This window comes from Eurosta solidaginis, chromosome 1 (assembly GCF_040869045.1).
Source record: "Eurosta solidaginis isolate ZX-2024a chromosome 1, ASM4086904v1, whole genome shotgun sequence".
NCBI classification, from domain to species: domain Eukaryota; kingdom Metazoa; phylum Arthropoda; class Insecta; order Diptera; family Tephritidae; genus Eurosta; species Eurosta solidaginis.
Genome location: NC_090319.1, coordinates 303,024,419 through 303,044,502, shown reverse-complemented (window position 1 = coordinate 303,044,502; position 20,084 = coordinate 303,024,419). Strand labels below are relative to the sequence as shown.

At 36.1% G+C, this 20,084-nt stretch overlaps 1 protein-coding gene across 9 annotated transcripts in view; it reads right to left on the bottom strand.

Annotated features, from left to right (window-relative positions):
• The window catches only part of LOC137237551 (uncharacterized), a 1,245,508-nt gene that overhangs the window by 994,549 nt on the left and 230,875 nt on the right, over positions 1-20,084 (bottom strand). For 8 of the 9 annotated variants that reach the window (XM_067761305.1, XM_067761304.1, XM_067761308.1 and 5 more), the window contains exon 3: positions 785-843. The exons of the other annotated variant lie outside the window; for it this stretch is intronic. The gene's annotated coding sequence lies outside the window, so the exon portion shown is untranslated. The remainder of the gene's footprint in view (positions 1-784; positions 844-20,084) is intronic. 9 annotated transcript variants of the gene reach the window in all.

The following is a 20,084-nucleotide window of genomic DNA, read 5'->3' as shown; positions in this document are numbered from 1 at the left end:
CGGACTTATAACAAGTCTTTTGGAGTGTGAATACTCTGAGTACCTGAGTTAGAAACTGCATGTCCCTCTTTCACCTTATAAAGGAGAAGTCGCCAAGTTATCTCTATGAAAACCTAATATTTCCTAGGTCTGTTCGTTCTTATGATCTGATTGTGCCGCAATATAACTTTCTCTCATCTGCTACACTATTTTTCATCAATTCCTTCTACTGTACGCAGTAGTCTGAATAGGAGCAATATTAAGACTATTTTAACCTCATATTTCAGTAGTATTGTAACTTAACCCTTTTTTTTTTAAGAATTCATGATCTTAACACCGGCTTATAATAATTGAATTTCAATTATTATGTTTTCTAAGAGAAACTGAAAAGAAAGAAACATTTACTGGCATATTGCGATGGAACCATTTCGAAAACCACCAACGTAATCAGCATTAGGCAATTTTCTAATGCTATCAAGGGTTTCGCCGGGATTCGAACCGTGAATCACATGGTGAAACTGCAGTTGCCTTTAACCACTAACCGATTTTTGTTTGATTGGTTCTTTGTCCTTTTTACCCTGAGAAGTACTTTCTATGTATTTTCTTGTTATATTGATCTATTTGTATTTATATTTATATTTTTATAAACTTTTTTTCTAATACTGTTCCTTCATATGTGTTTAAATATTTAAATTACTATTGTCGTACTTAAAAAGATTTACTTTTCTTATTGTACTAATGCATTTATTAATAAGTGAAATATATCGTTATACATATCTATTGCTATATCAATTAGTTGACTCACCTTTAAATTGAGGTCTCATTGCTTCCCATGCAATATAATAAGTTGTTGGATATGCGAATCTATAAAGAAAGATAAAATGGGCACTATTAATTTTAGTTTGGCTCGATGTTAGCCATTTAACCACAATTAATCTAAGTCTAGATTATCGCACATTCTTCCACTCGCATATACATACACACACATACACATACGCATATTCCTATTTCTTTCACATTAACTCAAGGCAATAACGCCCAGGATGTGAGAGCACCACACATGCAGCACCCAACAAAAGAGGAAAACAAATCGTTTCCAATCAGACTATAAGTGATTCAAATTATTACCCAGCCACTTGTGTGTTTGCGTTGAGTCAAGCACATGTCAAGCGTTTAAACAACGATTCACTTAGACATCTATTAGACATAATCATGTCAGACACATATACACCCACATGCACACACAAGAGTACATACAAGCTTGCATACACAGTACTAGGCTTCTACTATGTGGATACTCACGAGCTCGCCCAAGGATGCATAACCTGTCCCCAAAGTTTGCATATTGCAATGTATATGCCCTGCTACTGACCAACTACAACAACAACAACATCATTGGCATCAACAACACAACCAACAGCAATAACAATAAAACCAATAACAATGTTTGTAAGACCTAACGTTGCCGAAGTTAATGCCAGAGCAAACGCCAGCAAACATTGTTGACATCGAGGCAACCAAGGCACCGTAACAAGCAAGCAGGAAGGCAAGGCAAGTCAGTCGGTCAGCCAACCAACTAGTGACACTGGACAAGAACTAAGGAAGGATGTCACTAAAAACAGCAAAGTAAAAAACATGTTTAAATGGAAAAAAGAAGAAAATTTTTTGAAAAACTAAACCAACGATCCGACTAACTCGGGGAAAATATTGATTTCCGTTATGTAAGGTTACCGTGATATACGTCACGACATGGATTAACGCATTCCACTGCATAGTCCAACAGCGACCAGCGCAGCCTGCGACAGTCACATCGAATCGCAAAAGTAACGCATTGCGCTGAGGCGTAGCTCGGCAAAATGGAGGGAATGAATGCAAAAGCACGACCACTGACATATGTGGCACACATACTTACAAAGGCATATTTGCATGCTGGTTTCGGTGAGGAATAACAAATGATTGGTTGATTAATTAAATAGTAGATGTAAAAGTAACGGTTAAGATTATATTTACAAGTTACAATTTCATATACAGCTGCAGCTATTATGATTTGGGTTTTCGACCCCGCTCTTACCCTTTCAGCTAACTTGCAGTTGTACCTATGGCTGCGATTGCTTTTACTGTTACGTCAAGGGTGATGGTAATATTGTGGTTGCGTTAAAGGTAACAGATTCTGTATTATCTTATGATCACATTTTTACTGCTTCCCAAATCGTACAAAAACAGTTGGATAAAATGTTTAGAAGAAATTGTTCTTCTAATTTCGAAGAAACCCCCACCCGGCCATTTTATAGGAAGGATATTTGGGAAAAAAGGGTAAGGCTAAAATTTTGTAAACTTTTTGAGCTCTAACGTTTTCTTGGCATTGTATACATTTAAAACTAGACGCTTTAAAAAAAAAAAAAAAAAACTAGACGCTTTGCTCAATGTAATAATTATAACTGATCTTGTGGCCATAAGATCAATTAATGTAATGCTTGTCGATATTATGCCACCCTCCCATATAGTAACGTATGTCATGGTTGTTGTTGTTGTTGATGTTGTTGTAGCAGTGCTTCGCCCCATCCAAAAGGTGCGGCTAATCACAAATTGTCATCAATGTCCTCTAACGGGAGTCCAAGGAAACTTGCTGTTTCAACAGGGATGGACCATAATGAGAGGGGTGTTAGAGGCGTTGGTTCCACAATACAGTTGAAGAGGTGGTTGGTGTCATGTGGGTACACATTGCAAGCAAGACAACCATTTTGTATGACGGGGTTGATTCTGGATAGGTAAGAGTTTAGCCTGTTACAATATCCAGATTGAAGTTGAGCTAGGGAGAGTGTGTTTCTCATCTGCTAGTTTTGGGTATTGTTTTTAAGTACTGGATTCACCGGGCAATTCCTGGCATAGATGTCCGACGCCCGTTGCGCCTTTAAGCTTCATACGGATGTGTTCTTATGTGCCGTATTTCCTCATACTGCTTACGGAGATTGTATCATAAGCTCCAGGGCGGCGTAGCCTCATCAATCAGATGTCTGTTGGCATGCCCAGTTTTCTAGGTATTCAACAGAAACTGTTTGGTTAGAATTTCATTTCTCTCCCGAATGGGGAGTGTTCTCGCCTCATTATGTAGATGGTGTTCTGGGGACCTAAAAAGACAGCCCGTGGCGATTCTAAGGGCGGCATTTTGACAGGCCTGTAACTTCTTCCTTCTTGCAAAGCTCATCGATATGTGGGTCTGGGCCTGTGACCATTATTGTGCAGTCATCGGCGTTGGAAACGATAGTGACTCCCTCTCGTGGTGAAGGTAACTTTGATATATAGAAGTTAAATAAAAGTGGGGATAGAACACCACCCTGTGGCACCCCTTGTTTAATTCTTCTTGGTTTAGATGTTACATTCCTCAGTCAAAGTCTTTCCCAACGACGTGCTTTCATGCTGAGCTTCACTTTCTCCCGCTTTACTTTATTGAAATTTCTCACGGACTGAGCACCGTATTTACCACATAATTCAACAAGTATGGGAAAGGTCAAGCAACCATGAAACAGCTCAGGTTATTGACGAGCACATACTACTACCACTATACCCAATATAAGAACGCTATAAAGTCGTATCCAGCCTCTAGTATAGTCTCTATATATATATATATATATCTTGAGTTTTAATTCGGAGTCCGTTGCGACGCATATATGAGTCCATTAGGTCCACCCCTCCCATGTGCGCATTATATTCGCGTATAATTTGTGGGCAGTCTATGTCTATACAAAATTGTTCATTTCTTATATACCGTGGAATTTTAGATCGCTGATCTGTAGACTGAACATCCGTTCTTCCCAAAGGTTTAATCGCCGAGAAGGTCAAAGTTTGATTCACCATGCTAACATATCCGTCGTCTTATTGCCTGTATGTTATGACGCGCGAGGGAACCATGATCCGCTCTCTACACTGGGCAACAAGTGTTATTAAGCCAAGAGCATTACTATAAGTATTCTGTAAATGTTTACAAGGCTCATGGATACTACAAATCTTGTATTGGAGCACGCTCGCTTAGTTCGAAGGAGTCATAGATTGGGTGGCACATTTTGCCAGAACTCTCGCGTCCGCTTTGCTAGCCATTTTAGATCTGTTCGTAAAAAATTAAATGTCGAAGCACTGAGAGAGTTCCCGATTGTCTTGGGAAAAAAGAGGACCATAAGTTGTATGTTGATTAGTTATTTATTTCGTGCAAGTGAAAAAGAAAAAAAAAAGCTCTGCCTAGTTTTGATTCAACTTAGCGAACTTGTATTACGCCTTCCTGGGTATGTATGTATACGTATAATCCAACAAGCAGGAAAACGGCAACGCACAACCGGCAAACACACATTCGCCCGGCCTGCATAGATTTTAGTTTTCTGCATTTTTTTTTTTTTTCAATGCAGTTTGGGACGCCACAGCGTATGAGTAACGACCTAAAAACTTTGGTCGAAAGTCATACGGAAAAGCAATAAATCGTTTTGCATACAAACAAAAACAAAATATGCGCTTTACATGCAGCCATACAACTAAGTGGGCGCGGTTAAGGGGGCGTATAGCAAGTAAACGAACCGATAAGCGGACAAATGATGGCAAAGGAAGCCATACGCGTTGGTCGACTACAATAAAATCAAAAACAACGTGGGATGAATGGCAGTATGGACAGATTGGTGCCTACTGCTCTGACTGGGTGCTATAAGCAGTGATATGTGATTTAAACATTAACTATATGTAAATGGGAAAATATAAATAATATGAGAGTAAATGAAAGTATGGGACAATGGGTTTCTGGACTTGAACCCTCGAGCAAAATTGACATAACTTCTTATACAAGCAATCAGTGCTATACTTAAGACTTAACCAAATACGAAAATATATCATAGTTTCAGCTACATAATCAAAAGCAACTAGGCAGCTAAGTAAGTGAGCAAATTAACAACAATAACAATGCTGAAAATGAATGCGTCTAAAAAGGGAAAAAAAAATGTTAACTGCAACACTTAACTACAAGGTTTGCTGGTTTTTTGCCATCAATCTTATTTTTTATTTAAATTAGAGTGCTGTCGGTAGCAAGAGCTAACTATGTACGTATGTATGTGCATATGTATTTTTGTATGTATGTATGTATACGTATAGTATGCAAATGAGCAGCAGAGTACGTGCCTTCGACTAGTTGCAGAAGTTTAATTGGTAAAATGTGATGGTGTTTTCAACTGCTGCAAGCTCACTCGCATGACTAAATCTCATCGGGTGTACGTATATATATATGTGTGTGTGCATGCATCTACGTAAACATTGCTCCACTTATTCATTTTGTAATCTTACTTTTCTACTCTTGAACATAAGTTTGAATTTTAAATCGTGATAAATTTGTGTATTCTAAGTTCTTTTGTGGTGGTTTATCTTTATAGCATAAAAAAGCAATTTCCTTTTTACATATTTATTATCTGCAAAAATATTAATTTATCATGTTTTAAAAGCAAGCATTTTAAGTATATTAATGAATTAATTGAAGCTTAGCACAGTTCTTACACAACCTCTTCTTGTGAGAAATTGTAGCTGTGAAATTGTTGATAGAGTGAAGTTCGGCGAGAGAGGGGCTTCGTACTCATTTGATTCACTCAATCTGTTGTTGTTGTTGTCGTTGTTGTTGTTGTTTTTGTTGTTGTTGTTGTTGTTGTTGTTGTTATAGCGATAAGGTTTCTCCCCGAAGGCTTTGGGGAGTGTTATCGTTGTGATGGCCCTTTGCCGTATACAGATCCGGTACGCTCCGGTAACACAGCATCATTAAGGTGCTAGCCCGACTATTTCGGGAACGATTTATATGGCCAAATTAAACCTGCAGGCCATCTTTCCCTCCCCCACCCCAAGTTCCATGACGAGCTTTGGGTCGCCAGAGGCTCGTCTGTTAATGAAACAGGATTCGCCGCGGATTGGTGAGGTTGACAATTGGGTTTGGAGAAGCTATATATTGCGCTGGTAACCTGAAAAGTTTGCGCTACGCAGCCCCTTGAATCTGGTATTTTAGTCGCCTCTTATGACAGGCATACCTACCACGGGTATATTCTGACCCCCTAACCCGCTGGGGGACACTCAATCTGTTGCAGCATTCGTTGACAAAAGCAATCCTAATTGACAAAATTCTCGACTAAATTATCACCAGGGTATTGAGAGAGCAGTTAAGGCTAAAACAGAAATGTAAAGCTTCACAGCTTCCAAAACAACTGTCAAGCTTTCATATCATGCGCATCTAGGGTGTGGATACAAGATGACCTGGGAGATTCAATGAGGTTACATTGAATCTTCAAACCTCTCAAATACAACTAACAGGACATACCGGGCCTTAGGGAAGTGTCTTTATCGCCAAAAGGAAAAGAAGAAAACTTTAACCCAAGCAGCATGGCTTTAGACCCGGATTATGTACTATCGACGCAATCCAAAAAGGCCGTAGGCAATGCCATATCCAAGCGAGTTATCCTCCTTGCAACCTTCGACGTTAAAGGTGCACTAAACAGTGCGAGATGGACAGACATGCTGACCATCTTTGGGCAGCAATCCCAAATCGCATTCCAATACAGCGCGTCATCAAAATCTTTCGCAATGATTGCATCAATTATATCAATTTTCAGAAAGTATGCGGGCCATGAACGGCACAGGGTTCAATTCTCGATCCGGACCTATAGAACGTCAACTATGATAAGACCTTCAATATTTAAATGCCCGACGATTTATTCTTAATAGAATATGCAGACGACAGAGGAGTCACTAGACTCGCACGGAAAACATAGCGTTTATACTCCTAACAAAAAAACACATTCATATAAAATTGGCTTTAAAACATATTCTGGAAATATAAGATCAAAAAGGGCATTAAACTAATAAGTGTAAACTTAATCTGCTGACATCCTGAGCACAAATTCGACATGCGACTGAGAAGGCATCTAAGAGGTATCGTTGGAAACAGGCTGGTGAACAACATTGTAGAACCAAAAGAAATGAAAAATAAACTGCTGATGGACATCAGCCTATCCACGTCACTGTATAAACTGTGGGCAAGCATACTTCAGAAGATGAAGCGCTGTAAACGTCTAACAACTATACAGAAAACAGCAGCTCTAAAATCAGCCTCTTATTTGATTACACCCCTAGCAACATTTAAGCGCTGGATAGGAGAAGCAAAAAAGCAGACGGATCAAGAGCGGATAAAAGTCGTTAGCCAACACGGATATGTTTTTTATCGAATCGATGGATCACATCATGTCCCATGATATAACATCACATCGAACAATTTGACATGATTGAAACAACGAAACTGGAGTTAGAGAAGGCATCAGTAGCAAAAACACGATTAAATACAATTCAACCCACTTTTTATCACATCTATACATCATATTATATCACATGAAATAGCATCGCATCACATTATTTGAATTCGCTAATAAAATGACACTAAAGAGTTTGAGAGACACAACTCATTTTTTATCGTAATCATACATCACAACACATCACATGATATAACATCACATCGCACTATATGATGTGACTAATATTATGAGACTAAAATTTAGAGAAACGAACTCTAGACATCTGCAAAAATAGCATTATATACAAGTAGAACTAGATTTTTATCACATCGATACATCATATCACTTGATATAACATCAAATCGCACTATTTGATATTACAAGTAATGAGACTTGAAAAATTGGAGATGGGCTTTAGGCGCCTGAATGATTCCATTCAAAACGGAAGATAACTCATTCATTCACTTTATATACAAACACATTTTTCGTATACAATATTTAATTCCAGTGCCATTTCTTTGTATATAAAGTAGTGTACTGAAGTTAGTTTTAATCTCTTAGGCTATAACTTTCAACGAACTCATACAGGTCTCTGGTACGCACTATAGAATTAATATTTCCCTTACTTCGCAGTCTGTGTAACATATGTTATACGCATCAAAAAATAATAATGTCAAATCACCGGAAATCGTATCCAGTCCATGCTAAAGCAAGTCACATCATGCAACATCACATCACTTTCTTGTCACCAATCGAACAACATAGCTGCGTTTTTCCTTTTTATAAATGCTGTATTACATAAATGCTAATGACCTTCTTTTTCTTTGAAGCGATATAGGCACTTCCAGATGATTATGGGGAGTCCTTAGCTATATATTAATCCGGTATGTTCCGGAAGTTAGCATTATTAAAGAAACTCAATATTTGATGTGACCATGTCGAACCTTCTAAGTTTGTGGATTTTTGCTGCCTCTTAAGGCAAACATCCCTGTTGCGGGAATACTTTTAACCTCCTAAGCTGCTGGCATTATTTAGGCATGGTGCCATTCAGGACGGTGATCTCAGCACCTTTTCTACGAGGACATAAATCAGTTGAACTTGCGCACCCATCAAGGGCACACGAACAAAAATTATAGTTCTTGGCAAGTTTATAGCAAAGGGAAAAGACTACCCGTTCCCTAAAGAATTTTTCGTTAATATGGCGAGCTAAATCTAGCGTACAAGCAAAGCTAGGGAATTCAGATACCTATTAGAAGGCGCATTTCTTCATAGACTACCTTTAATGCTCGCAAAAGGATTAAGTCCAAATGGTTTCATGGATGCTTTCTGTTTACCAACTATGACTCATATATGCAAAAATCGCTACTATACAACAATTTTACGCTCTCGCGGAAGGTGATGCCTGGGTAATTAATATTTGCTGCTCGAAACAAACTGTAGCAGAGTTTTAAAGAAACGGCACGATAAGCAAGCATTTTAAGACTATAAATGGCTTTTGGAGAAATTCATCAAAGTCGTGCGGTGAAACCTGGGCTTCATCGACTGATCGTCATTTTAGTCAAACATAAGCCTTTCTTAACCAATTTTCTATAAATTCGTATTTCTGTTTCTACACCTAACTCGTTTCCTTCAAGTATACTGCCCCTCATCTCAGCAACCACTTCTCGCTAGTCTACCTTTGTTTGAACTTAAAATTTGCTTTGTTTGCTATTACTTTGCAGTCATTTGAAGAATCAGGTCAATATTTTGTAAGGTCTATAAACCAAAGCAGTCATAAAGTGTTCTCTGGTACTCTATGCTTAAACAATCACAGGCGTTCAATTGTTCGTTAGTCGCATGGAATAAATGTCTGCAAATGTGAGAAAATGGCACGCACTTGTGACAATTTTTCCCCCTTTTTTTCTTCCTTTGGCAATTCCACATTTGTTACCACACCTGACTTTGTTACCATATGCCATCGTATGAAAAAACAAACGAGAAAACGAATATCTATTGTACCATGAATAATCATTCAAAGTATGGTAACAGTAAGTGGCAGTGAGCTCAGCCATGTAGTTACTCATATGATTCGCAAACGTGCAATGCAAGCGCATAAACGAAATTGATGAACGTGATGTACTCATCAATTGACACGCATCAAAGATCAAGTCAATTAACGAAACCTGGTAGTGTACTACGCGTTCATTTGAAAAGCTTCGAGATATTCAAACACCAATCGCAATATAGATATATACATACATGCATACTATGTATGTATGTATAAAGAACAGACGGCATCGAAGAAAGCGCTCGCGGCGCATGTGCTGGTATGAAGTTTTTCTGCAAAGGTCTGTCAAAAGAAATTTTTGGCTTGTTTTTTCGGCACTGCCAGGCAGGAATGCTTTTTATTAAATGGGAGTTTACAATAAATCTTTTTTGTTTAATACCATAATTTTTGCGTGAATGGGAGAACCAGGAACAGTGACCGTAAAAGTTGTAACTTTTGTGACAAAAATTATATTTAGGAGTTATGAAAATAAATGCGTGATTTAAAAAAGTTGAAAAACAGCTGTTATTTTCCGGGCGATGCACTATGGTCTGGCGAGCACTGTTTGCTGGCCAAACCTCGAGCAATTATTCGATTATTTTGCAAATTGGTATACATGGGGTCTCGAGGTTTCTAATGTCGAATCTGTTGTCAGAATTTTAAAATTCAAAACGGCGAATCCAATATGGCGACCAATTTTATTAATATATCCATTTTATTCAAAATTTTGTATAAAGCCAGAGTTTTCCATGACTCCGATCACGAATATGATGTCAGAATTTCATCTTTCACCCATCTACATTAGGGTGATTCGAAATTTTTTTTTAGTTTATAAGGTGTTTTCAAAGAACACAGAACGATAAAAGAATCAAACCTTATGTTTTCCATGTTTTCTGTTAACCTTAAGTCATTTTAAGTACAGCCATTAGTTTCCTAGTAACAATAATAACACTGTCTTTTACAGTTTTCAAAAGTACAAATACTCAGTTTTGAGATCATACTACTTTTTTTGAAAAAGATTGCGAAAATTATGAAAAAATTAAATATTATCAGATGTGCTTCAAATAAAACTTGTTTGGTTAGACATATATTTCGAGATTATTTGTATTTGGATTATATTTGTACAATATTGTTTTAATTTATTCAAAACTACAAACATATTATAATAGAAAAATAGTACTTATAGTAACAAAAATAATACTGTAACATTTTAAATCAGTTTCTATATCTCATTTTCTAACTCTGAGCTATATAAAAGTGCATCGAAGCTTGGATCGATATCGAAATTCTCTAGATTGCGCCCCTCTTCGTCCTGCTCATCTTCATTACTTGGTAAATAGCAATCCGCACTGCTCAGCAAAGATCTTACTTCTGCTGGAAGTTGTATATGTACCTTTTTTTTTTATCCGTCTGGAAAGACTTACGCTCGAAATCAGTCGGTCTGACGCATCCAAGGCTCTGCAAAATACGTCACCAAGGTTGTTAACTCTGCTGTTTTTGCGAGCATGGTGCAGCTTATCGAATTTATAAAGTTTGTGTCTACTCTCTGATGCATCTTCCCCAAAATATCCAACTGGAAGTAATTTGTTTCGAGTGAATAAGAACTTTGTGTACGGTAGCTGTCATCGGGCACCAAAGATATGTTTGATACATAATTTCTGCTGTTCGGAAACAGAAAAGATCAAAATTGTTTAAGTCTATCGGAAGTTGGCATGACAAGCATATCAGTATTATGTGTAAATTGTATATAAGATCTTTGTCAACACCAGCGATTTCTGCAAATATTTCATTATTTAAAAAAGAGCGTCGTGATGTGTTCCCGTCGTTTGTATTTCCAAACCTTCCAACTCTTGGTTTATCAACATGCAGTACAAGTTTTTCCCAAATCAAGTCAAGAAGTTTCTTTTTGTTTTCTTTATCTATTTCATTGCGAATTTACCATTTTTTTACATCTTTTTTATAACTATAACTAAGATGAACAACGAATTCAAAAAACCTTATCCAGCAATGTAAGGGACTCATTCCATATCTTAAACTGCCGGGATTTGGTTTGAACTTATCTGACGAGGGGTCTGTTATTTTTAAAACGTCTTTTGGAGTTGCACTGCATATCGGACAAGATTAAGTTAACTTGGTTTCAGTTAATATATTTAAAACTTTTCAATCAATTGCTTTCAAATAAAACTAGCAATTTATTTGGAGTTTTTTCTGAGCATCTATTGTATTTAGAAGAGATTCCATTTCTTTTTTAATATTTTTATCTTCATTCAAGATAACCTCTCTTGTTTCTTTTATATATTCTAGTTTTAGTGGTCAGCAGAATCTAGTGGATTGTGGTGTTCGATTGCACCAGAAAATGTTTCCAGCTGCATCTTTTAAACATAAGGGTGTAAGCGTGGTAACAAGGAACGAAGTGTTCAATTGCGATGATATTGATGGGGACGGAAGGTTCTGTTTAAACAGATAATGACCCGTGCTACAATCAAACCCGTAACTGATAGTTAAATTAGCAACTAAAAATTCCTCTTTTTTGGACTTCATGTTTGCAAGGATTACGTCCTTTTGTAACTCAACAATTCCTTTGGTTGTATGCCTTATTAACATGTGTAACAAAACTGTTGCATAATTTTCTGTTACAGTGATTATCGCCGGTCGGCACGCGCGTTTTGTTTAAAATCTTTTCATATGGTGGGTAAATGTAAGAATTTCACCTATTATTTTCCAAGCACATATTCATATACTGCTCCTTCGTGTGGTTGTTGTCCAAAATGAAAGCGGGCTTTCTATAAAATTTGTCCCACCTTTAACTCATTTGCAGGCATATCAGTCTTCATTTTTCCTTCAGGTACCTGTCATATTCTTCAGTTGTACTTTCTTTAATTTTGTTTTTTAACAGAAAGTTGAAAACAGCGGTTTTTTCTTATCATTTTTCACTGCTTCTTTCCAAACATCGAAAAGCACGGAAACACGCACTTAGAAGTTTTCTAAGAAAAAGGGCTTTTATTCAAAAAACGCAAAAAAGCGCAACATAATAGTCATCCCTCAAACAAAAATTGAATGCATTTTATGCTCAAAGAAGTCTTAGGTCAGACAACCTCAGACTTTTTATTATAGCTTTCCTTAACTAGGAGTATTATCATCAAAATTAGAGCCCTTTTTGAAAGCGATTTTAAGCTATTGCATAGATTTTATAGCGGGCTTGGCGACTAAATCAAAAAAAACCGTAACGAATATTTGTCAAAAAAGGTTCGAAAAGGTTCGAAAAAGGTTCGGTGTTAGCAACAGGCCAAATACATAAAATTGGATCTCTATCATAAAGTTAAAGTTAAAGTTAAAGTTAGAGTTAAAGTTAAAGTTAAAGTTAAATTTAAATTTAAATATTTAAAAAAAAATTTAAGCTATTTTCTTATCGGTCACCACGCTTAAAAATTGTAACTTGAATTAATATCAAAGACAAAACTTGAATTAATATCAAAGAAAACAAAATGTTGCATAAATATTATATATATACCGCGGCAGTCCCCGAGTGCCACACATCCTTTTTATTTTTTGTCTAGCAATCAATAGTAATTGTTTTTTCCTTTAATCACAAACACTTACCTTCCTTATTGACCTCCATTCACTTTTTTTTAAATATATTCACTATCCGAGGAATTATTAAACTTTTAAATACGAGGAAGCTAAAAAGGAACTGTTAAAAAAATTTTTGTTTTCCAAATGCGAAATTTGACAGCTGAAATCTTTACTGTCAAATATTTAAAGAAAAACTAAGTTTGCACTTTCTTAGTCTGATGTATTATTTTTGTGAGGGTATAAAAAAAGATTGATATGGGATACTTTAGAAAATGACTTTTGGCCAGCAAAACCCGGTCGCCAGACTATAGTGCGATGTAAAAAACTCCAATAAAACGGTTACTTTCTGTGTGATATGAAAAATTCCCAAAACTAAGTGTTATTTTCCAGCGAAATAAAAACGAAAAAAAAACCCCTCTTATTTTCTGAGCAAAATAATGTATTCAAAAACCAACTGTTATTTTCCGAGCTAAATATATAACTCAAAAAATTCCTTTTATATACCATGCGAACCAAAAAAATATAAAAATAACTCTCTTTTCCGAGCAAAATAAAAAAAATAATTGTTTTTCGGAGGAAAATAAAAAAAAAACTCAAAAATTAACTCTTTTTTCGAAAGATGATAAAATTTAAATATATATTTGTTTTTTTCAAAGCGAAATAAAAAATTATGAAATAAATATTATTACCTGAGTGATCAGAAACAACCAGAGATATCTAAAGAACAAATTAAAAAATAACTGTAATTAAACAAAAAAAAAAAACAAATTATAAAAGTTACTTTCCGAACCAGGGCCCGTATTGCGTGTTACGATCAGTGACTGACAAATATTTTCACTGAAGCGATAACTATGCAACTGTCAAACTACTTCTTAAAATTAAAATAAGTTATGTATCTAACGGATACTCTTTGTTGCTAGTTCGCATATGCCATTAATCCGATCCACCCTTCCATAGCTATTTCGATTTAAAAATGAGTTTCGATCACGGATCGTAACACGTAATATGGGCCCAGATAAAAAACTCAATAAATAACATAAATATGAAAAAAGCTATTACTTTCCAATCGAAATAAACTAAAATAACTGTTACTTTTCTGGTTAAATAAAAAACTCAAAAAATAGCTGTTACTTTCCGTACAAAATTACAAACTCAAAAAATATTCTTTTTTTCTTTTAGAGTATTTGTATCTCATCCTACATTTTTGCTTCATTACTTATATTTGAGTTGTGCAGAGATGGAAGAGCATCCAAAAAGATTATGCAAATTCTTGGTTTGCTATTGAACTTAGGCAGCGCTGATAAAGCTGTCCCAAGAAAATTTATTGTTGATTGGGGCATTTCGAAGGTTATTGCTGGAAATGGATTTTAATAATAAGGTTTTAAAGTTGACATTTACATTTTGTTTAAATTTATTTGGCGCTTTAGCTAAAATAAAGTTTTAAATACGCTATTGAATGCTTTTCAGCTGTCTAAATTTATTTTGTGTATAATTTTTGAGCATCATAACTATTGCGATGATCAATAGTATGAATACGCAAGATAAAACAACTAGCCAAACGACTGGAATATTTTTAATGTTGTTGGTACTATAAATTCTATATCATATCCTGCCAGCGAGGACACCAATTTGTCTCTACTGAGCCCAATAAAAGAATAGGAATTTCTTTAAGAAGCTCTAAATAAATATAACTATTATTTCCCGGTTATTCTTTGTGAGTTTTTTTTTTTTCTTTTTTTTCAATAACAACGATAAATAAATCAAACTTTTAATTTTTTTAATATTTATGTAAACACAATTGCAAAATTAATCGCGCATTGTCTTGAAAAAATTCCATTTATTTAATTTTAATCAATAACTTGCTTTATATTTATTTCTTGAAAAAAATTTATCACCAGAAACTGTTATTCGTGGTCCCTGCTATCTCTCTCACACAAACACTTGCCCTGCATGTACTCGCTACCACAACAACTTGTGTCCACAAGCTCTACTGATTGCCAATAGGCAAAAAACAGGCCGCCGTATGCTCTGCTATGCTTTGGCATGTCCTTGACGTTACCAGTCAACAGTGTAACATCAACAATGACATGGGCATCAGCAGAATCGACAATCTTAGTATCGCCTACGGCTTCAGCTCATCTGCTCATCGTTCACGTCTTTTGCATGACATGATGTACTGGTAACACATACATACATACACATGTATTGGTACCAAAAAAACACAAACATTGGTTACACCTGCGCTTTGACGCGGTTTATACACTTGGTTCCACCACACGTAGGCCGCCGCTCCTAAAATATGTCAATCATGAAATTGCGTGGCTTGGCTGTTCGATTTTTTACGCTTAGCTTGGTATTTTGTAAGCATCTTTGGTTGAGCTGTCAAAATGTCAACTGAAAGCGCATAAGAGTGAGATGTTTGCATGATACAAACATGTTTTATACATATGTTATATATATTTTCCCCCCTTTCTTTGTAGTGTCACATATATGAAATTTTGTCAGGCGTGGAAATTTTTACGCTACTTTGAACGTGACGTTATTCGAGTACCAGCATAAAAGATGGGTGTCATTTTGTATGAAGGATTGTGAAAAATAAAATGAATATATTGGTGGTATCTGCTTTTGTTTCAAAAGCATCAACAATATGTCACTGCCTTTTCAGCAAATATTAATTGGTATTTTTTCGTTCGTTTACGTACAGACAAGTACTTTAATGCAGATTCATTAATATCGCTAGACAACACCTCGTACGCAACTTTCGTCCGGCCTCTCTCGGTGCGCCCCTGACATTACATTCACTTTCACTTCTAAACTCAGAACCAAGTTACAAATCTTTACGAATTCTCAAACTACCTCGACCCATTCGTCATCTAATGGATTTGTAATGACTGAGCAACAAAAAATATTGAAACCAAACTACTCGATACAAAATATCAGAAACAAAATATTTCCTAGCAACATAACTATTATTAGATCAAAAGAGGAAAGGAATGTGTCTTTTCGGCTATTTAGTTTTGCAGAAAATTAGACAAACCTATTTGCTCATGCTAAATAAATCTATATATAAAATTCAAATTATGTATTTATGTAGGTACAGATCGGGTTGCGTCCTAAACGGATCCACCGATCACAACCAAATTTGCACCTCCCACTAGGCTGGTTATAGGCTAAAAATAATTTCGATATATCAACACCAGTAAGGAGTTATATGAGGTTAATCCCTAACACCACCAAGAAAATTTGGGACGAGGGAATATATCATACTACATATCTCTGGATTTAGTAATGGTAGAAAAATGAAAATTGGTAAGGAGTGAAACATCGAATTGGGGGCGTGGCATCTTCCCTAGAAATAGTATTTCAGAACTATGGCTGCCGTTAAACTTAGGTTATTTTAACAACTAGAGTTTAACTGCAGAGTTGAGCTTGGCTGAAGTAGCGCACTCACCAACACGGTCCAGGTCGAGCTTTTAAATTTCGGAGGCTTCTAGATTTTAACTATATACCTTAGCCGCCTATGCCCTCCCCTTATTCTTTTGTCGAAAGGTATCCTACAATCATTTTCTGTAAGTGAACAACCAACAACTATAGCCATGGATAATGTAAGGATATTTTCCATAACGTTTAGCCTTCCTCTTGACATATGCATCAGTTAAACAGCGTTGTGTGTCCATTGTTGGCGGTATTCACTCAGTAAAATTGTGGGAAAACCTTAGTTGAACAACGGTCCCTGGTTTGGTGAACTACTTACTATATCTGACATCCTTCGCCAACTTTTGCCCTTTCGCAATCTTTTAATTTATTTAATTGGTTTTCGAACGCCTTATGCCAGGCAGGAGCGCTACACGTTGTTTTCTGCCAAATGTCATAGCAAGGCTGCTAAAACACTGCATTCTGTAGAAAAAACATCTTTCTGGACAAAGATTCCAACTTCCCTAGCCTTTCACGGAGGATATTTCTAAAAAGGTATTTAGCTCTACTTTGCAGTTTGCAGACAGACGGACTACTTACTGATATGGAAAAGGATGAAAGAGTAGTTTCAAGGAAGTATGTAGGTATTCAGCAAAGCTTATAGGCGATATTATTCATAAAACGTCTAAGTTGCCAGGCTTTAACTATTACTATTATTAATATAATTATTAAGTCGGGACTTTATTTAGATCTATCTTGCTTGACCTTTCTGCCTTTTACTGTATGTGAAGGCTATTCATGTATTTAATTACTTCTCGAGGACTTTTACTCCATATCACGAAGGAATTAAGACTCACGTCACTTAGATGGGAGAGTATCTGCCTTTTCAGAGCGACTCTGTCGCAAAGAACATGATCGTCCTCCAGCGAAAAAGTTGTGTATCGGATAAATTTTACTCACTTAGGTGATATCGTAGAATACAGTATTCCATATAGTACGCAGTGAGAGTTCGTAGGTCCTCTCTGCTTGGATAAATGAGTTTTGGTTAAACTGTCGTTGCTGGGATTTGCCCTGTCTTTGGTCTTTGCATTCGATCCAGTGTTGTCTGTGCAGCTTGGTAATCAGCCTGGTCATGACCTTCATATCACGGATTCCTAGAAACGCATGCTGACAAAAACTGGGGATTCAGATCGTAAATATAATAAGAGTACTCCTCGAATATAAGGCTCTTCTTAGTCATTTTCTGCCGCAAACCTTTATAGGATGGACTTCTGCCAGTAAAATAGTGTGGGGCAACATCCCATTGGTATCGATTTCTTGAATCAAGTTTTGAACCATCCGTGAACCAGACCTCTGACCCGGGGTCAGTATTTGCATTTCCTGGGATTTCTATGAGTTTTCTTAGCTTAAAAATATCTTGAAGTCTTAGTGCAGCAAATGTTGCATATATGTATCTCTATTCGAATTGGGAAGGGAAGTATTGCCACTAAGGCACTAAACGCAGCACTTTTGTAGGGCACGTTTTCATCACAACCGCCCCTCCAATACAAACTTGTCGATGCCGTTTGCTTATTTTCGTTATTGTTTTCAGTACAGTATTAAATGTCCAGTATGCTATTTTGGGGGATAGCCCCCATGTTTTGCCATAACGTCGAAAGCAAGCGAATAAAGCTATTTTTTGCTTTGTATAAGGTAGCATCTAGATGAGCATATCGCGTGAAGGTTCTATTCCCCTAAGTATCTCTTACTACTACTCTTACTTTTACTCTTACCATTATTCTTACCTTAGCGTTTACTCATAGTCTTACTGTTACTCTTTTACTAACTCTAACACTTACTCTTGCCCTTACTCTTATTTTTACTCATACTCTTACTATTGCTCTTAGTCTAAAACAAACTCTTACTCTTATTCTTACTCTCACTTTTACTCTTACTATTACCCTTATTCTTATCTCACTCTTACTGTTACCCTTACTCTTACTATTACTCTTTCTCTTACCATTATTCTTAACTTAATTGATACCGCCAAATTCCCCATCGCCAGATAATAAAGTATACCATTGATCGATAAACCCACACATTGGTCGAACCGACATATCTCACATCACCGAAAAAAGGAGAAGAGAAAAAGGGAAGAAGCACACAAATTATTCTTAAAGCTGTTATGCTCTATTCATTTTTACATTTTTATATTGTTCTTTAAATACAATTGAAATGTTAAATTACTTAAATTTGTTAATTAAATAGACAGCTATTGAAACAAATTGTCTTCCCTCATTTTCTCGCCAACATTAACGTTTACTCATACTGTTACTGTTACTCTTTTACTCACTCTTACACTTACGGTTCTATTCCCCTAAGTTTCTCTTACCACTGCTCTTACTCTTGCTCTTAATCTTACTCTTACTCTTACTCTTACTCTTACTCTCACTATTATTCTTACTCTTACTCTTACTTATTTTTCTTACCTTAACATTTAATCATACTCTTACTGTTACTCTTTTACTAACTCTTACACTTACTCTTACCCTTACTCTTTTTCTTACTCTTGCTCTTATTATTATCTTACTCTTACTCTTGTCTACTCTCACTATTACTCTTACTCTTAATCTAACCCTCACCCCTATTCTTCTTACACTCTACTCTTCTACTACTCTACTCTTCTTCTTACACTTAATCTTCCCTTTTCAATCAAAAATAACGAAAATATTGCGTGAGGAGTGTCTCCATCCACACAGACGAATCCATCTTACGAGTATTCTGTTAGACAAACACTTCTAAAATCGATAACACTCAATCCTACATAAACTGCAAGTTGCTTAGAACATTTGTTAGATTATTTTAAGAAAAGCTCTCAAAACCAATGCCAGCAAGTGGGAAGTATTATTACAATAAAAACACAGCACCAATAACAAACCTCCCTTTATCATAATATGAGAAGAATAACCAAAACAGAGAGTCTTGTGATTTGAATAAGTGTGTGTTTAACCATTCAAGTGTGTTTATTACAGGGACCTATACTATCCTTAGGGAATAAGACGCGTCAAGAGTAAAAAACATCAAGTGCCTGTAATGTTAAATGATCTTTAAGATTTATTTTACCCTGTTGACCCTAACTGGATTCACTTTAAATATTAAAAGTCAATTAACATTGTGACCTTATGAGGCACTGATTACTTCTATCTATATATATAAAAAGAAGTGTACATTTTGATTGTCACTCCATAACTCGAGAACGGATAGAAAGATTGCCATGAAATTTTTAGGAAAGATACAGGAAGAAGAGATGATGGTTAGTTGATTTTGAAATCCCAAATCGGTTTAGCCATTCTTGAGTTATGATTTTTTTTTAGAAAAAATTCAAAATTTGAAAAAATCTATATATATAATGGCCAGCGTGTGTCTTTTACCGATGCAAATGTACAGCAGAGAGCAGCACAACCACCAGCAACAACATTAACTGCATTCTTTCAATTGTGCGAAAGCGATAACTTTGCCAGAACGTTGCTGTATTCAGATGTAACGCATTATTTCACTTGGACTGCAAAGAAATGGCAACGTCATAAACAAGGAACACCTCTTGATGGCCATCCGGGTGTTTTTTTTTTTTGCAGATACCATGGGAAGATTGTACACAGTTCATCCAAACAATGCAGAATGTTATTATTTGCGATTGTTGTTAGTAAATGTTGTTGGGCCACGTTCATTCCAACATTTTCGAAGAGTAAATGGTCAGTTATGTATGACGTATCGTGAAGCATGCGAGCAATTAGGTTTGCTTGAAAATGATGCGCATT